This window comes from Nelumbo nucifera, chromosome 1 (assembly GCF_055504915.1).
Source record: "Nelumbo nucifera cultivar China Antique chromosome 1, China Antique-T2T, whole genome shotgun sequence".
In the NCBI taxonomy this organism is placed as follows: Eukaryota; Viridiplantae; Streptophyta; class Magnoliopsida; order Proteales; family Nelumbonaceae; genus Nelumbo; species Nelumbo nucifera.
The window spans coordinates 71,523,782-71,536,421 of record NC_142649.1 but is presented as its reverse complement, the minus strand read 5'-3'; the positions used below and the strand labels follow the sequence as shown (position 1 = coordinate 71,536,421).

The window sequence follows — 12,640 nt, the reverse complement described above, 5'->3', positions numbered from 1 at the left end:
ACCTGGATGAAAGACTATTATATAGCTAATAGTGAAAATGATGTAATTTAAAATAATAATGAGATTCCAAGACCCTTCCCTCTGATTTAATTGAAAAGGATTCTCGAAATATTGCTGATCCTGGTTGTTTGTTTTTCATTAACAGAATTAATTCGGTCCACCCTCATGCCCAGATTGGCAGCTTACCAAGCCAAAAATAAAATAAAAAGAATTTATATGGACCCATATGGTTGACAAGGCAGGCTTTGAATTTGTTAGACAAATTCAATTATAATTGGATAATGACCAGATCCATAGATTGTGATCTGATTAGATGAAAGACCTGATCAAGTTCCATTTAATTGACTTCATCATTATCTTTAGGTTTACAGGTTCAATTTTTTAACTATAATTGGCTTTTGGCTAAGATCAAGTGTAGTATCTGTTCTTATCAGTTTAATATCTGATATTGCGCCATCGGCCTACATGATATTAAATTTATTTTTTAAGGGAGAAGACCCACCACAGTAGCTTGCTACTGGGGTCTTTGCACGTGACCCATGTGTTGCACTATTGCACGGGCCTGGCACACCCCATAAACAAAAAAAAAAAAAAAATCATTATAATTGGTTCGACTCTCACCTAATAAGTTCGGAGATTTCCTAGGATCCACCCACTAATATAGGCTATAAATATTTATGAAAGTGATTCCATAAAAGGTGTTTCTTCCCAAGCACCCCAAGCATACCTTTATTAACATTGCAATTGGAAAGCCCTCTAAGAACTTTATTTGCAGGAGAAGGATCAAGCCTACTAGCCAGCCATCGGAGGACAATACTTTTACAGTCATCAACCCTAGATGAGTGCCCAGGTAAGAGGTTGGCTTCATCTACGCTTGATAGACCATAATCCTTCAAGGCAATCACTCTTGCAGCTTCTGATATTGCATTCTGACAAATTTGGCTACAACATTCTTTTACAGGATCAATTGTTTCACAGGCAGCCAAAAGCTTAGATGTATCCACAACACTCTCGAACTCATTAACATTTTTTACAGGGCAAGAGGCTTCAGTGAGGTTCAATGGATGAACTGAGCATATATTTTGAAGATCTGTGCTTGCACCCTGACTTGCTAGAATCTTCTCAACATCTGAGAGGCAGTGCTTTGCATGGGTTCCATCCAAAGCAAGAACCCCGGTATCTTTGCTGGATTGCCCCATAAGAACTACAAGGGTGGATTCCAACTGTGGGCAACATATCACATTTGCCAGAAATGGAGCAAACACAGCCCAGCAATCAGTAGCTGTTGTGCTCATCATACTTTCAGCTGCAGAAAAATTTAAGGTACAAAATCCTGCAACAGATAAAGCAGCATGAAGTTACATTCACGATCATGCCTTTCAACCCATTTGGCTTCAAGTATATAATTCTACAAGGCTATGCATAATGCACCTGATAAACTTGGCACAGTGCTGTTTGTGAATGGTGCCAGTGGTGAAGGTGCCAAAAGAGGGAGAAAGGGCTGAGGAGTCCCACTTGGGGGCATAGCAGGCAACATGGCATTTCCCTTTCTATAGAATCGAGCAAAATCTTTCCGAGACCCCAATTGACTGCAGTGGCATTGAAACAAACCTAGATAATACGTGAACAGAATCATTAAAAAGAGAAAAGATATATGATTTTATTTATGTGTTCATGTCATTATAGCTAGGACATATAAAATCTGCTTATGTAACCTACCTATCACATACATAACTGAAGCACAGCGGTGTGAAATTGGATGGCCAATGTACAAAGTACAAAAAGTATGCATAGGTTCTTACTAGTAAAGGAATGAGTGTCTTAGAAACTCTACTAACAAATGTTCTAAAACCAAAGAATGCAACCTAGGATATGAGCAACAGCCATGTTTGAACATTATAATACGAAAGTCACTAGGAATTAGAGCAAAACCAAGTCATGGTTCCTAATAAAAGTCAGTTTTTGGAAATGGTTCCCATTCAGAGAGAATTAGGGCCATGATAGTGATAGAAAAGGATGCCACAATTTGAAGTGGTCTAAATTTAAATTTAACAAAAAAATACAAGTCAGTAATAAGACCTGGCTCCAAAAAAAATTGCACACTATCTGCACTGTGGATGGGGGTTGCACCTTAACAGAGCAAAGCAGACAACCGCTGTACGGTCGTAGTAAAATAGATCTATATCACTTGGCTTTCTTGATTTTCTTGCCGTTGCTAATGGACCCAGTAAAAGAGATCCATGTAGTTAACAGGCTGGCATCAGAACAGAAAGGTAGCAAGAAAAACGGAAAAAGATAGAATCCCAAGCTCACTTGCTAGCCCCGGAAGATAGCTCAAGATAAGCATACACGAGTTCAAAAGTGTTCCAACTTCCAAGAGCTCTGATAACCAACTCGGAGTTAAAATAATCCACTGTTGATTAAGAGATGCTTCCCAATTTTAAAAATAATGCACCTTTAGACTATCCAAGCAGGCATTTTTGAGCTAATAATTTTCAACTTGATGCTGTTCCAAGTTTGCAGCACAAATCTCGTTTGTCTGTCAAATATGTTCTCTGACAGTGTTGAAACAAAATCAAAACCGTCTTTTTTGTTTTCATTTCAGTAACGAGTTAAAAGAAGCGTCGACGTTTACACTTTAGAAACGAAGCAATAGAAATTGCGCATAAATGTCTACTTCAGCTCAAAAGCCTAACCCTAGCATTAGCTTAACCCGGAAGCACTGCAAAAGTCGTTTGTGAGAATAACAAAGTCCATGAGTGTGACTCGATACAAAAAGAAATGCAGGAAACACAAGAAAACAAAGTCCAAAGGAGTTACATTCCATAACCAATTTCCCCAAGTCCAACAAATTACAGAACAAAAGTCAAAACAAACCACCAAAAATCATGACCCAAACACCATACGAAGACATCAAGTTCCAAAGCCATCTCTTTAAACCCACGAAATAACACAAAAAAAAACACCAAATCCAGTAACTTCAAATCGATAATGCCCCAATTTCAAGATGACCCAAGTGATAAAATCCACAGATCATGGAAGAAAATAATCGAAATGGACGAAAAAGAAGAAAAACAGTAAAAGCGAAAGACTCGGTGTTGAAATGAAGGGACAGGCCATGAATACTTACAGATGAACAAGAGAAATACGCGTGGAAGATTGAGATTAAGATGGAATGGCACCCCTCCTTTCATGTTTGCAGTTGAGTATTCACAGTAACAGAGAAGCAACGTTATCAGAAAGAGAACGAAAGAAAGAAAGAGAACAGGCTATGACATATCCACCACGAATTTGCTAGACAGCGAAAGGGTAATGGATGGATGAGAAGAGAGGAGAGGTGGTGGTGCAGGGGAAGGGAAAGAGCGTTCAAACGCCATGAATGAGCTTTGTAGGTGCGCGGGGACAAAAGCAGTTCCAGCAACAGCTGTCCTTTGGAGAAGGCGAGGGACCCACACCGCAACTGAGACACCACCAACGCCATCAATACACTCTCTCTCTCTCTCTCTCCAGTCTCCAGTAGGCAGTAAGCTCAGCTGTAGCTCCCAGTCCCACACTCCACACTTCACATTCACACGTACCAGAGCTGAGCAATGCTAGCACCACGGGCCCTTGTCCTTCACGGTGATGCCAAATCAAGCGAGTAAACACTAAAGACTAAAAACAGGAGGTGTTAACTGTTAAGAGTTGAGTCTTGTTCTTTTGTGAGTTTAAAGAGGAGACAGTCCTCTCTCGGATGCTAGAATTCGAATCCGCCCGACCCCATACGCACGTGCTGGTGTCTCGGGCATTGCTAAAAGGCGTGTGATTTGTACGTTGTGGGGACGAGTCTGTGTTCCCTAAATCTGTAGCAAAATTGCTCTTTGACCCGTTCCAAATCAAACTTCAGACACAGAGGGGTAAAACGGCGCCTTAATGAGTTCTATTTGCAATTGGATGGGAGTGGATTTATACCCGATTGCACAGTTTCAATGTTTTAAAATTCACATGGGTGTGGGTCAACCTCAACCCGCCGACTAATTAGAAAATCCGAGCAATTCTATCTCAGAGTCAGAGTAGATTTCTCCTTAATACAGGTTCAATTGTATAGTGGGCCAACTAATAAGTCAACCAATTTGTCAGTGTTACTTAATTATTTGTCCAGATCTACTACATTACTTAATGTGATTAATCGAAGAAATTTTTGCGGTTCAGTTCAGCTTTCCTGTTCCTGACTCCTGAGTCTGCATCCGGTTCAGCTTGTAGGTCTGAACCTGAACCCTAATTAATTCAACCCTCAAGTAAAAAGGAATTTGAAAACTAATTTAATCAAATATTGGCTTAAGAATAGTATTTAAGGGTAAATTTATAAAAATACCCTTATATGATTTAATTAATTAATTAAGTGTACTCTTACTGTTTGAAAATTGACTGTCCTACCTTTATTGTTTCTGATAATTCTCTAAATCTTTACTAAATCGTTAAACATGGACAAAAAAGTCAAATGTCCATTTTACCTTTCTGCAAAATTACATTTGTGTCCCTTATTATAACTTAACTTAAAACCCACACTCGCCCCATCAGTCGAAAGAGGGAGGGAGCTCCATCCATCAACACGGCGGTCGCTTCAACTTCCAAACGGCATAATCATCACGAGAGACGACAACAGGTCCCAACACCCAACACTACATGGATTCCAGCAACCGGACCCAAGGTCTTAATAGTAAATGCCTGGGTTCCGGTCGCAACGCCTCACATTTCGATTCGTTGCTTCCTAAACTATTGTAGATGCAATGACGGATGAAAGACAATACTAATTAGAAGGATGAAAACATGAACCTCTCCTTGCTTTTACATAAGTCTTGGAAGGATTGACCGTTTCTGTTTTTGTTGTTTTCGTTTCGGGTTTCGACTGCTACTATTTTGGTGGGAACAACACACCGTCAATGCCCTGCACTAAAATCCAATCGTCCGTGTAGATATCTGGATTGAACAAATAGGCAGACCCATCGCCATGCCCAAATTTCACAGACTCATCAACCTCCTGCTTGGAGAATTCGATGACGATTGAAGTCTTCCTGCACGGGTCGCGGAATCAATAACCGTTCAGTCCCGTGGATAACACCATCAGGGCGGACTACAACGTCGGGGTGGATAACAGTCGCAAGATCAACGACCTTCTTGCCGGAATCCTTACAACACATCAAGTGGAGGTGATCGTTGGAAAGCGTCTGATGTTTGGCTAACTTGGTTGCAATCTTCGGCCACTCATCCGACGCTATCTGTTTTGAGAATAATGTGAAACATCAAAAGAGTCTGAAGAAACTTGAGATTACTAGGGTCAAGAAGGAACCACTTGAACTTAGGATCGAGGTCGCGTTCAAAGCTTCATTTTTTGGAGCAAAAATGGTGATGTTATACTTCCCGACCACTTCTTCTAGGGTTTGCAAAAGGAGAGCTTTCTCGACCAGCTCAGAGAGTTCGATATAATGTGAGTCAAGGAGGGCCAATAGGATGGAAGAAGAGTTGATTTAGCCAGAGTTAGATGGAGAAGACTGCTTTACACCCGAGTTTTCCGACAATACAGTGCCGCTTGCAGCAAAGAAGAGAAGGAACAACAAGTAGAACAATTTAGGCACGCCATAAATCTCAGAATTCATGGTGACCGAAGAGGGGAACCAGTTTCAGAGAGGTGCAAAATTTGACAGAAAAACCAGAGAGGCTTGAATCCTCAATGCTTGTCTCTACTCCTTTTGTTTTCTTGTCCAAGTCAAATGGGCATTTTTGACCTAATACTTTGGGTATTATGTAACATTAAATCAAACACGTGAATTCATATATAAACGGTCTTTAATGGAGAGTTAACGGTAAGAAAAGATTTAAATAATTATCAATAACGATAGTCAATTTTTAAACAATAAAAGTACATTTAATCAATTAACTAAACTGATAATTTAAGAAATTTACCATAGCCGAAGCCAAAAACCAGAGTAGGAAGTATTAATGTGTTGATGGAGTGATGGCACGAGGAACTAGATGAGGACCAGCAAAATAAAACGGTGACCCCACCTGGACCCACTTTGTAAGGCAAATTAAGCAGTATAGCTCTGAAAGTCATAATATATGGGGTGATAAAAGATGTTGGGCATCTCAACATTGAATTAATTTGTCCTTATTTTTTTTATGTGATTGTCTGCATCTTCTCTCCTGGACTAGGAGGAAAGCCAAGCCATAGAAGAATCTTATACCTTGTTTTTGTCCTTCCTTTCCCTCTCCTCCCCTTTAACCTTTTCTTTTCTCGCTCAAGACAAAAAAAAAAGTTTGAACAGAAGAGAGAAGAATATTTGAGTAAGAAGTTAGAACCTGATCCTCTCTCTCTCTCCACCCATTAGGCGTCTAGGCCACTAATTAAAGTATTAAACAACGACCATGCGTCCATACATGGAAGATTGCATTCAGATATCGATGTACGGACTGTACCAAAGCCCCACCAACCGTGAATATTTCATCGGGCCCACTTATTGATCAACATCCGAATCCGATGCATATTTTGAGCCCCACCAATCAGCCCCCCGGTTCTGTTTTGTACTGTTACCAAACAAATCAACAATTGTTTTATTGAGTAATTGCTTGTTTTAAACCTTAACAGAGGAGAGGAGAATCAGCGAGTCAGGTGATCAAATTAATCAAATGGGGATGTCAGGACTGCGGTCCAGGTGAAATAAAGAAAGGCATCTTCCAAGGAGCATTCATTTGTATTGGTTGTCAATTAAATGATACAAATTCTCAACAGCCACTTGTCTTCAACTATAAGCATTGAATGAGGGCCTTTAATCCCCATTGCCAGCTTAGCTTGTTGGGCCTCTCTCTCTCTCTGCTGCATTTAATATTTTAGCACCAAATCTACATAAGAGAATCCTATTTTATTTATTTCCTTCTGCTGAGAAATCACTACACCATTCACATGCAACCTGGTCATGGTTCATGATCATCCTCTCAACCGGAGGTGTAAAACGGGCTGTGCTGGGCCGATATGGCACGGCCCGCATGTAGTCCGCGGGCTGTTCTGGGCCGTGCCTCTTTCTCCTGGAATATTTTGGGATCAGTCTGGTATGGCCCACAGTCCGAATCCGTGTGGATTGAGTGGGTTGATCCGTGGGTTGAGTTTTGGGTCAGGTTGAGTTGTGGATCGGGTCAAAGTTATTTATTTAAAAAAACTTAAAATTTTAATTTTATATGAATTTTGACATATACAATAATTAAATAAAATAATATGATATAATTAAAAAATATAATTATTTTATTAATATATTATATACTATATATTATTATATTATTATATAATTATAATTTATATAATACATTATATTATATATATAAAAATATATAACTATATATATGGGTCGTGCCAACCTATGGGCCACAGGTGCCATGCCAGCCCGGCCCACTGACCTGAAACCCCAAGCCCAGCATGGTCCATTAGCCCATACAGTCATGTTTGGCTGCGGTACGGCCTGTGGACCATTGGGCCAGGCCGGCTCAAAATCATGCCTGGTCGTGTCCCAACTTAAACAACCTCTCCTACAAAAGTTTGATCACTCCAAAACTAGCACCAACACATCAAATTACTGTCCATCGTTTACTGTTCTTCTGATGAAAAGAACAGGGAAAGGAAAAATACTTGATGCAAATACAAGGTACCAACGTGCACTTTGGATTGTAAATATTGCACCCACAGCTTTGTAATGCAATACCCAAGATCAATGCACATGGGGTATAGTCAAGACATCCCATACGGACCAATGCACATATCGGGTATTTCGATCATGCACTAATTAGTTTTTTTTTTCAAAATTTTACAGGGATAGATCTTAGGAAGGTCTATTCTCTGAAAACAACAAAAACGCATAACACTAGTATCTAGTGTATCAATGTTAATTGTTTTGAACCTTGAATGATTGAAGATTATTTAGGGGCATTCTTTTGTTAGATTTTGAGAGAAGGGAAAGTTGGTCAGGGAAAGTTTATGCGGGGATCAAGGAAAGTTTATTTTATACCCATTTTCTAGGTGAATAAATAATTTTCCCACTTAGGAGGAAGTTGCCAACACTTGAATGGGACAAAAATGCCTCTTTTAATAATGAATTTTTATGTCTAAAATGGTCATTACCTTATTTGCATGACAAATAAAGAATATGGGTAAATGCACTTACCCAGGTAAGTGTTTCTCATGAAAAACTTACCCTGTATTTATCTGAATAAGTAACTTATCTAAAAGCAAACGGGGCCTTAGTATGAATTACATGTATTGAGTGTTGTTACTAGGGTGTAATTCAGGCAAGCTTGTTGGGATTTTGTCAAAATTTTAGTAATATAGCCGAAACAATGTAAAATATTAACTTGGGCCAACCCGAATAATTGGTACCCTCCATGACACCAGTCTGTTTACCACATGAATGGATATCATTTCACCATGGACCACAGGTTATGTATATAGGTGCTGCCTTCAATGGCAACAGGGTATATACCTCTTTCTCCATATGAGCTTATACCTAAAGAGGCAAAAATGAAAAGTAATAATAACAAAGCTTACAAGAACAAAAATAAAGATCCCTTTGTCCAAAAAATATATATATATATATATATATAATAACAAAATTGAAGAGGAAATCAATGAATAGGGAAAAGGAAATAAAGGGAAAAAGAATTAAGAGCACCAAAATGTATAAAAAAAAAACTTGGTTGAAGGAATTTTAATAGGTATTTGGCATTGGTGCTGGGAATACTGTACCATTTTCTCATAAAAATGTTGCTAGGCATATGTGAGTTGTAAGCACTTTGTTTGGAAGCGGTGTTGTTACATAAGCTATTTTTTAGGAAAATAACACTGGTTTTGTTTGGTATCGGTGCTGTAGAACTGTTTTCACCATTGGTCATATTATCCAACATCCAAGATGATGCCACATCATTACACTGCTAGCAGCAATGAACTATTTTTTGAGAAAACATCAAATTTGGCATTGTTTCATACCGCACTTTTCTGATTTACAAAGTATGGTATGAAGCAACGTTTTTTTATGAAAAAACAGTACCAAATAAGAAGTCGTTTTCTGAAACATCGCTTTTTTGATCTGGGGCCTATTTCTAATGCCAAACACCCACTTAAAGATGAAAGAGACTAAGAAATTGGTAGGTGGTTTTAAATTTACCAATTGAATGAATATTTTGGATTACCAAAAATGTCACATATTACTTGACAAGGGCAATCTTATTCCCCTGCTTTCTAGAGCAAATTCAAGATATAACCCACTATTGTAAAGAAAATTTATAGCACATGCTTTGGTGCTACTTCTACATTTCTAATAAGGACTTTTTAGTGAGAAAGATCACACTACTAGTGTGAACTTACTAGGTTCTTTAGTGAATTTCCACCTTTCACTCCTGTTTAGTAGTTATGATTTATGAAGTGCAATACTTTGAATGATAAAACTTTGGAAAAAGCAAAGCACCAGAAGGTTTTATAATGGAGCATGATGCCAAAATCAAACTTATAAAAGAGGTCCCACTGCAGGGGAAGTCCAAATCTATTAGACACAACATTATAAGCACATTCAATGAACACTTAATAAATATTATAAATTGTATCAAAAGTGCTTACCCACTGTACTTTGTGTGCCTACCTGATCTGGACCCAACGGCTTCCAGTCTTTCACATGAATTATTAATTATACTCGATAACAATTAAATGACCTGGTTGCGAGTTGAGGCTACTTTTGTATGTGTATGTGGGTATGTATATTAATAAAAGAGGGGGGAAATTAACGAAGAACCAAATGACTTAAGGGCCAATTACCCAATAGTCGATATGGCCACATGACACCCCTCCAATTAGGAGGCATAGTGGCGTAGGATTGAACCTGCAAGCTCTCTGTGGTATGGCCAATCAACCTTAACCTTACGTGCACCCTGCTCTGACCTGCTCCAATTCTTATGTACCAACAAAAAGGACCTATGGGTAGAATAAACGCCATTCTTAAAAGAAGAAAGAAACACTACAATAACAAACAACATGCAGATCACAGTTACAAACCAACCGTCAAAGATGTGCTAGACCCAAAGGTGGACAGTGAACCACAAATTATATAGCCAATGATCGACTAGTTGAGATGGTCATCAGGTGTCCACAAAAGGAGATGTGATATCAAATGTGTGGAATTGCAGGCTCTCACTGTGTCACTGGCAGAGTTAGTGTTCCTTAGGTGCATTCTGCTCTTTCACAACACAGCTGAATGGGTCATTTCAGTTCGGTTGATGTCTTTGTCACACTCCATATTGTTGACAGATAATCTCTCTCTATATATAACCTAAAAGCAAAAGTTTGTAGCGAAAAATGCATTTGTCAAATGGAATTTTTTGTTATATAACATAAATGAAATCGTAAATTTTATAATCTCTTCCTCTTTCATATTTAATACTAAAAATATAGTTATTCACAATGATATAAACTTCTACCTTTTTCATATTTGTTAAAAATTGTTTTTATCTCTCATGTTATTTACAATTGGGTTATGTTGGGCAGTGCTGTGCAGGTTGCGCTTCCCTCCCTAGGATACTTTAGGGGGTCAGCTCGGCATAGTCCTCGACCTGAGCCCGCATAAGCCTATGTTGTGCTACGGGCCGGGTTGGTCCACGGGTCAAATCTTAGTAAAAATATATAAAAAATTAAAAAAGATCTTAAAATTTTATTTTATATCAATTTTGATGTATACAGTTGAAAATAAAATTATATATATTAATATGTTATATAATTATTGTATATAATATACTGCTTGAGCCCATGCGGGCCCGTGCTATGCCATAGGCAGGGCTGGTCTACGGGCAAAGTCTTAGGCTAGGTTGGGCCACAAACCGGGCTAATCCATGCTTTTTAAAAATTAAAAAAAAATAATGAAACTTTTAACATAAATTAAAAAAGAAAGACAAAAGATTAAAAAAGATCTTAAAATTTTATTTTAGCTCGAGCCTACACGGGCCCGTGTGGTGCCATGGGCCAAGTCTTAGGCCAAGCTGAGCCACAAACAGGACTAATCCTGTTCATGGGCTCGGTAGCTTGATAGTCCAGCCTGACCCATTAATAAGATTATATTAATTAATTAAATAATTTGAGATAGCCTTTACCAATCTTGTGTTGATAATACATAAAGTTTTATTTATTTATTTACTTATTTTACTAAATTATTTAATTAGTTAATAATTTAATAATCTAACAATTCATTATTGTTAATAAAGTAAGACATAGAATCATGTATATATTTATATACATTTACTCTCTCTCACTTGATTATCTATTTATCTCATTTATTTTACTAAATTTATTTATTTATTAAATTAAATTAACTATTTACAATTATTTCCACTATATAAAACAAAAATACAATGACAAAAGTCATCTCTCCCTCTTTCATCTATTGCCTAATGGTTGTGATTATTTATTTATTGTTTTATTGATTAAATTAAATGTATTATTATCCATAAAATTTTATTTACTTTAAATAGATCTTTTTTTTCTAATAAACTTTTAATTAAAAATTTACGTTTTGCAATTTTTTTCCTATATAATAATTTACCTTTGAGAAGCCACTTGGAAAAGGTAGATGTGAAAAATGGATTGTGTTGGGCTGGCATGGCATGGCCCGCATGCGGCCCACGCAAAGTGTGGGCCAGGTCGTGCCTCCCTCTCCTAGGATATTTTAGGGGGTTGGTCTGGCATGACCCACAGCCTGAGCCCGCGCGGGCCCGTGTTGGGTCAGGCTGGTCCATGGGCCAAGCTGGGTTGTGGATTAGGCCAAAGTTTTATTTATTAAAAAATTAAAAAAAAACTTAAAATTTTAATTTTATATGAATTTTGATGTATACAATTGCTTATATATACAATAATTAAATAAATGGTATAATATATTTGAAAAAATATTTATTTTATTAATATATTATATATTATATATATGTTATATATATCCATGCCAGCCCATGGGCCACGGGTGGCATAGCACAGCCCATTGGCCCATACCAAGGTTCAAAAAATTGACACGTATTGGCCGATACATATTGTATTAGGAGCACTCCGATACGCCCTACAGAGGGTGTATTGGGGTTTTGACTGGTTCAGGGGGTGGAGGAACCTTAAACCACCCCCTAAACCGGTTTTGAAAAAAATAAAAAGAAAGTAAAAAAAAGTACCAACACTGCCTGATACACCCTTACTGACGTATCGGGTGTATCAATATTTAGAACCTTGGCCCATACAATCGTATCGGACTGCAACACGACCCATGAACCTTCGGGCCAGGCTGGCTCAAAATTGTGCCAAGCCCCAGGCGGCACAGTCCGATTTATACCTTTAGAAAAAGGTGATCCCATGAGAAGCAGCTACTCTCCGATCAAGAAAGAGAAGATATTCTAACTGCACTTTGATAACAGATATATATGCCCTCCTCAATCCTCATATGAGTCACCGTAGCAGAGTAAATTAGAAATTTTTTGGCTTGGCGAATCCCCCTTGTAATTAGAGTCTGTCCGAAGTTCTAGGTGTAAATGCTTATTATCAACCGTGAGGCAGAAAATTTGTGCAGTTGCATTGGGTTACATTATTTCTTGATTAACCTTT

The 12,640-nt window shown here is 38.0% G+C and overlaps 1 non-coding gene and 1 pseudogene across 1 annotated transcript; one reads left to right on the top strand and one right to left on the bottom strand.

The window, feature by feature from the left end:
- Positions 1–381: 381 nt before the first annotated feature.
- On the top strand, positions 382–576 carry LOC148803412 (U2 spliceosomal RNA). Its single transcript, XR_016081501.1, has one exon. It is a non-coding gene; the product is annotated as a U2 spliceosomal RNA (small nuclear RNA).
- A 2,948-nt stretch (positions 577–3,524) lies between these two features.
- Positions 3,525–5,789, bottom strand: LOC148803411 (fasciclin-like arabinogalactan protein 17 pseudogene; annotated as a pseudogene).
- Positions 5,790–12,640: the final 6,851 nt, after the last annotated feature.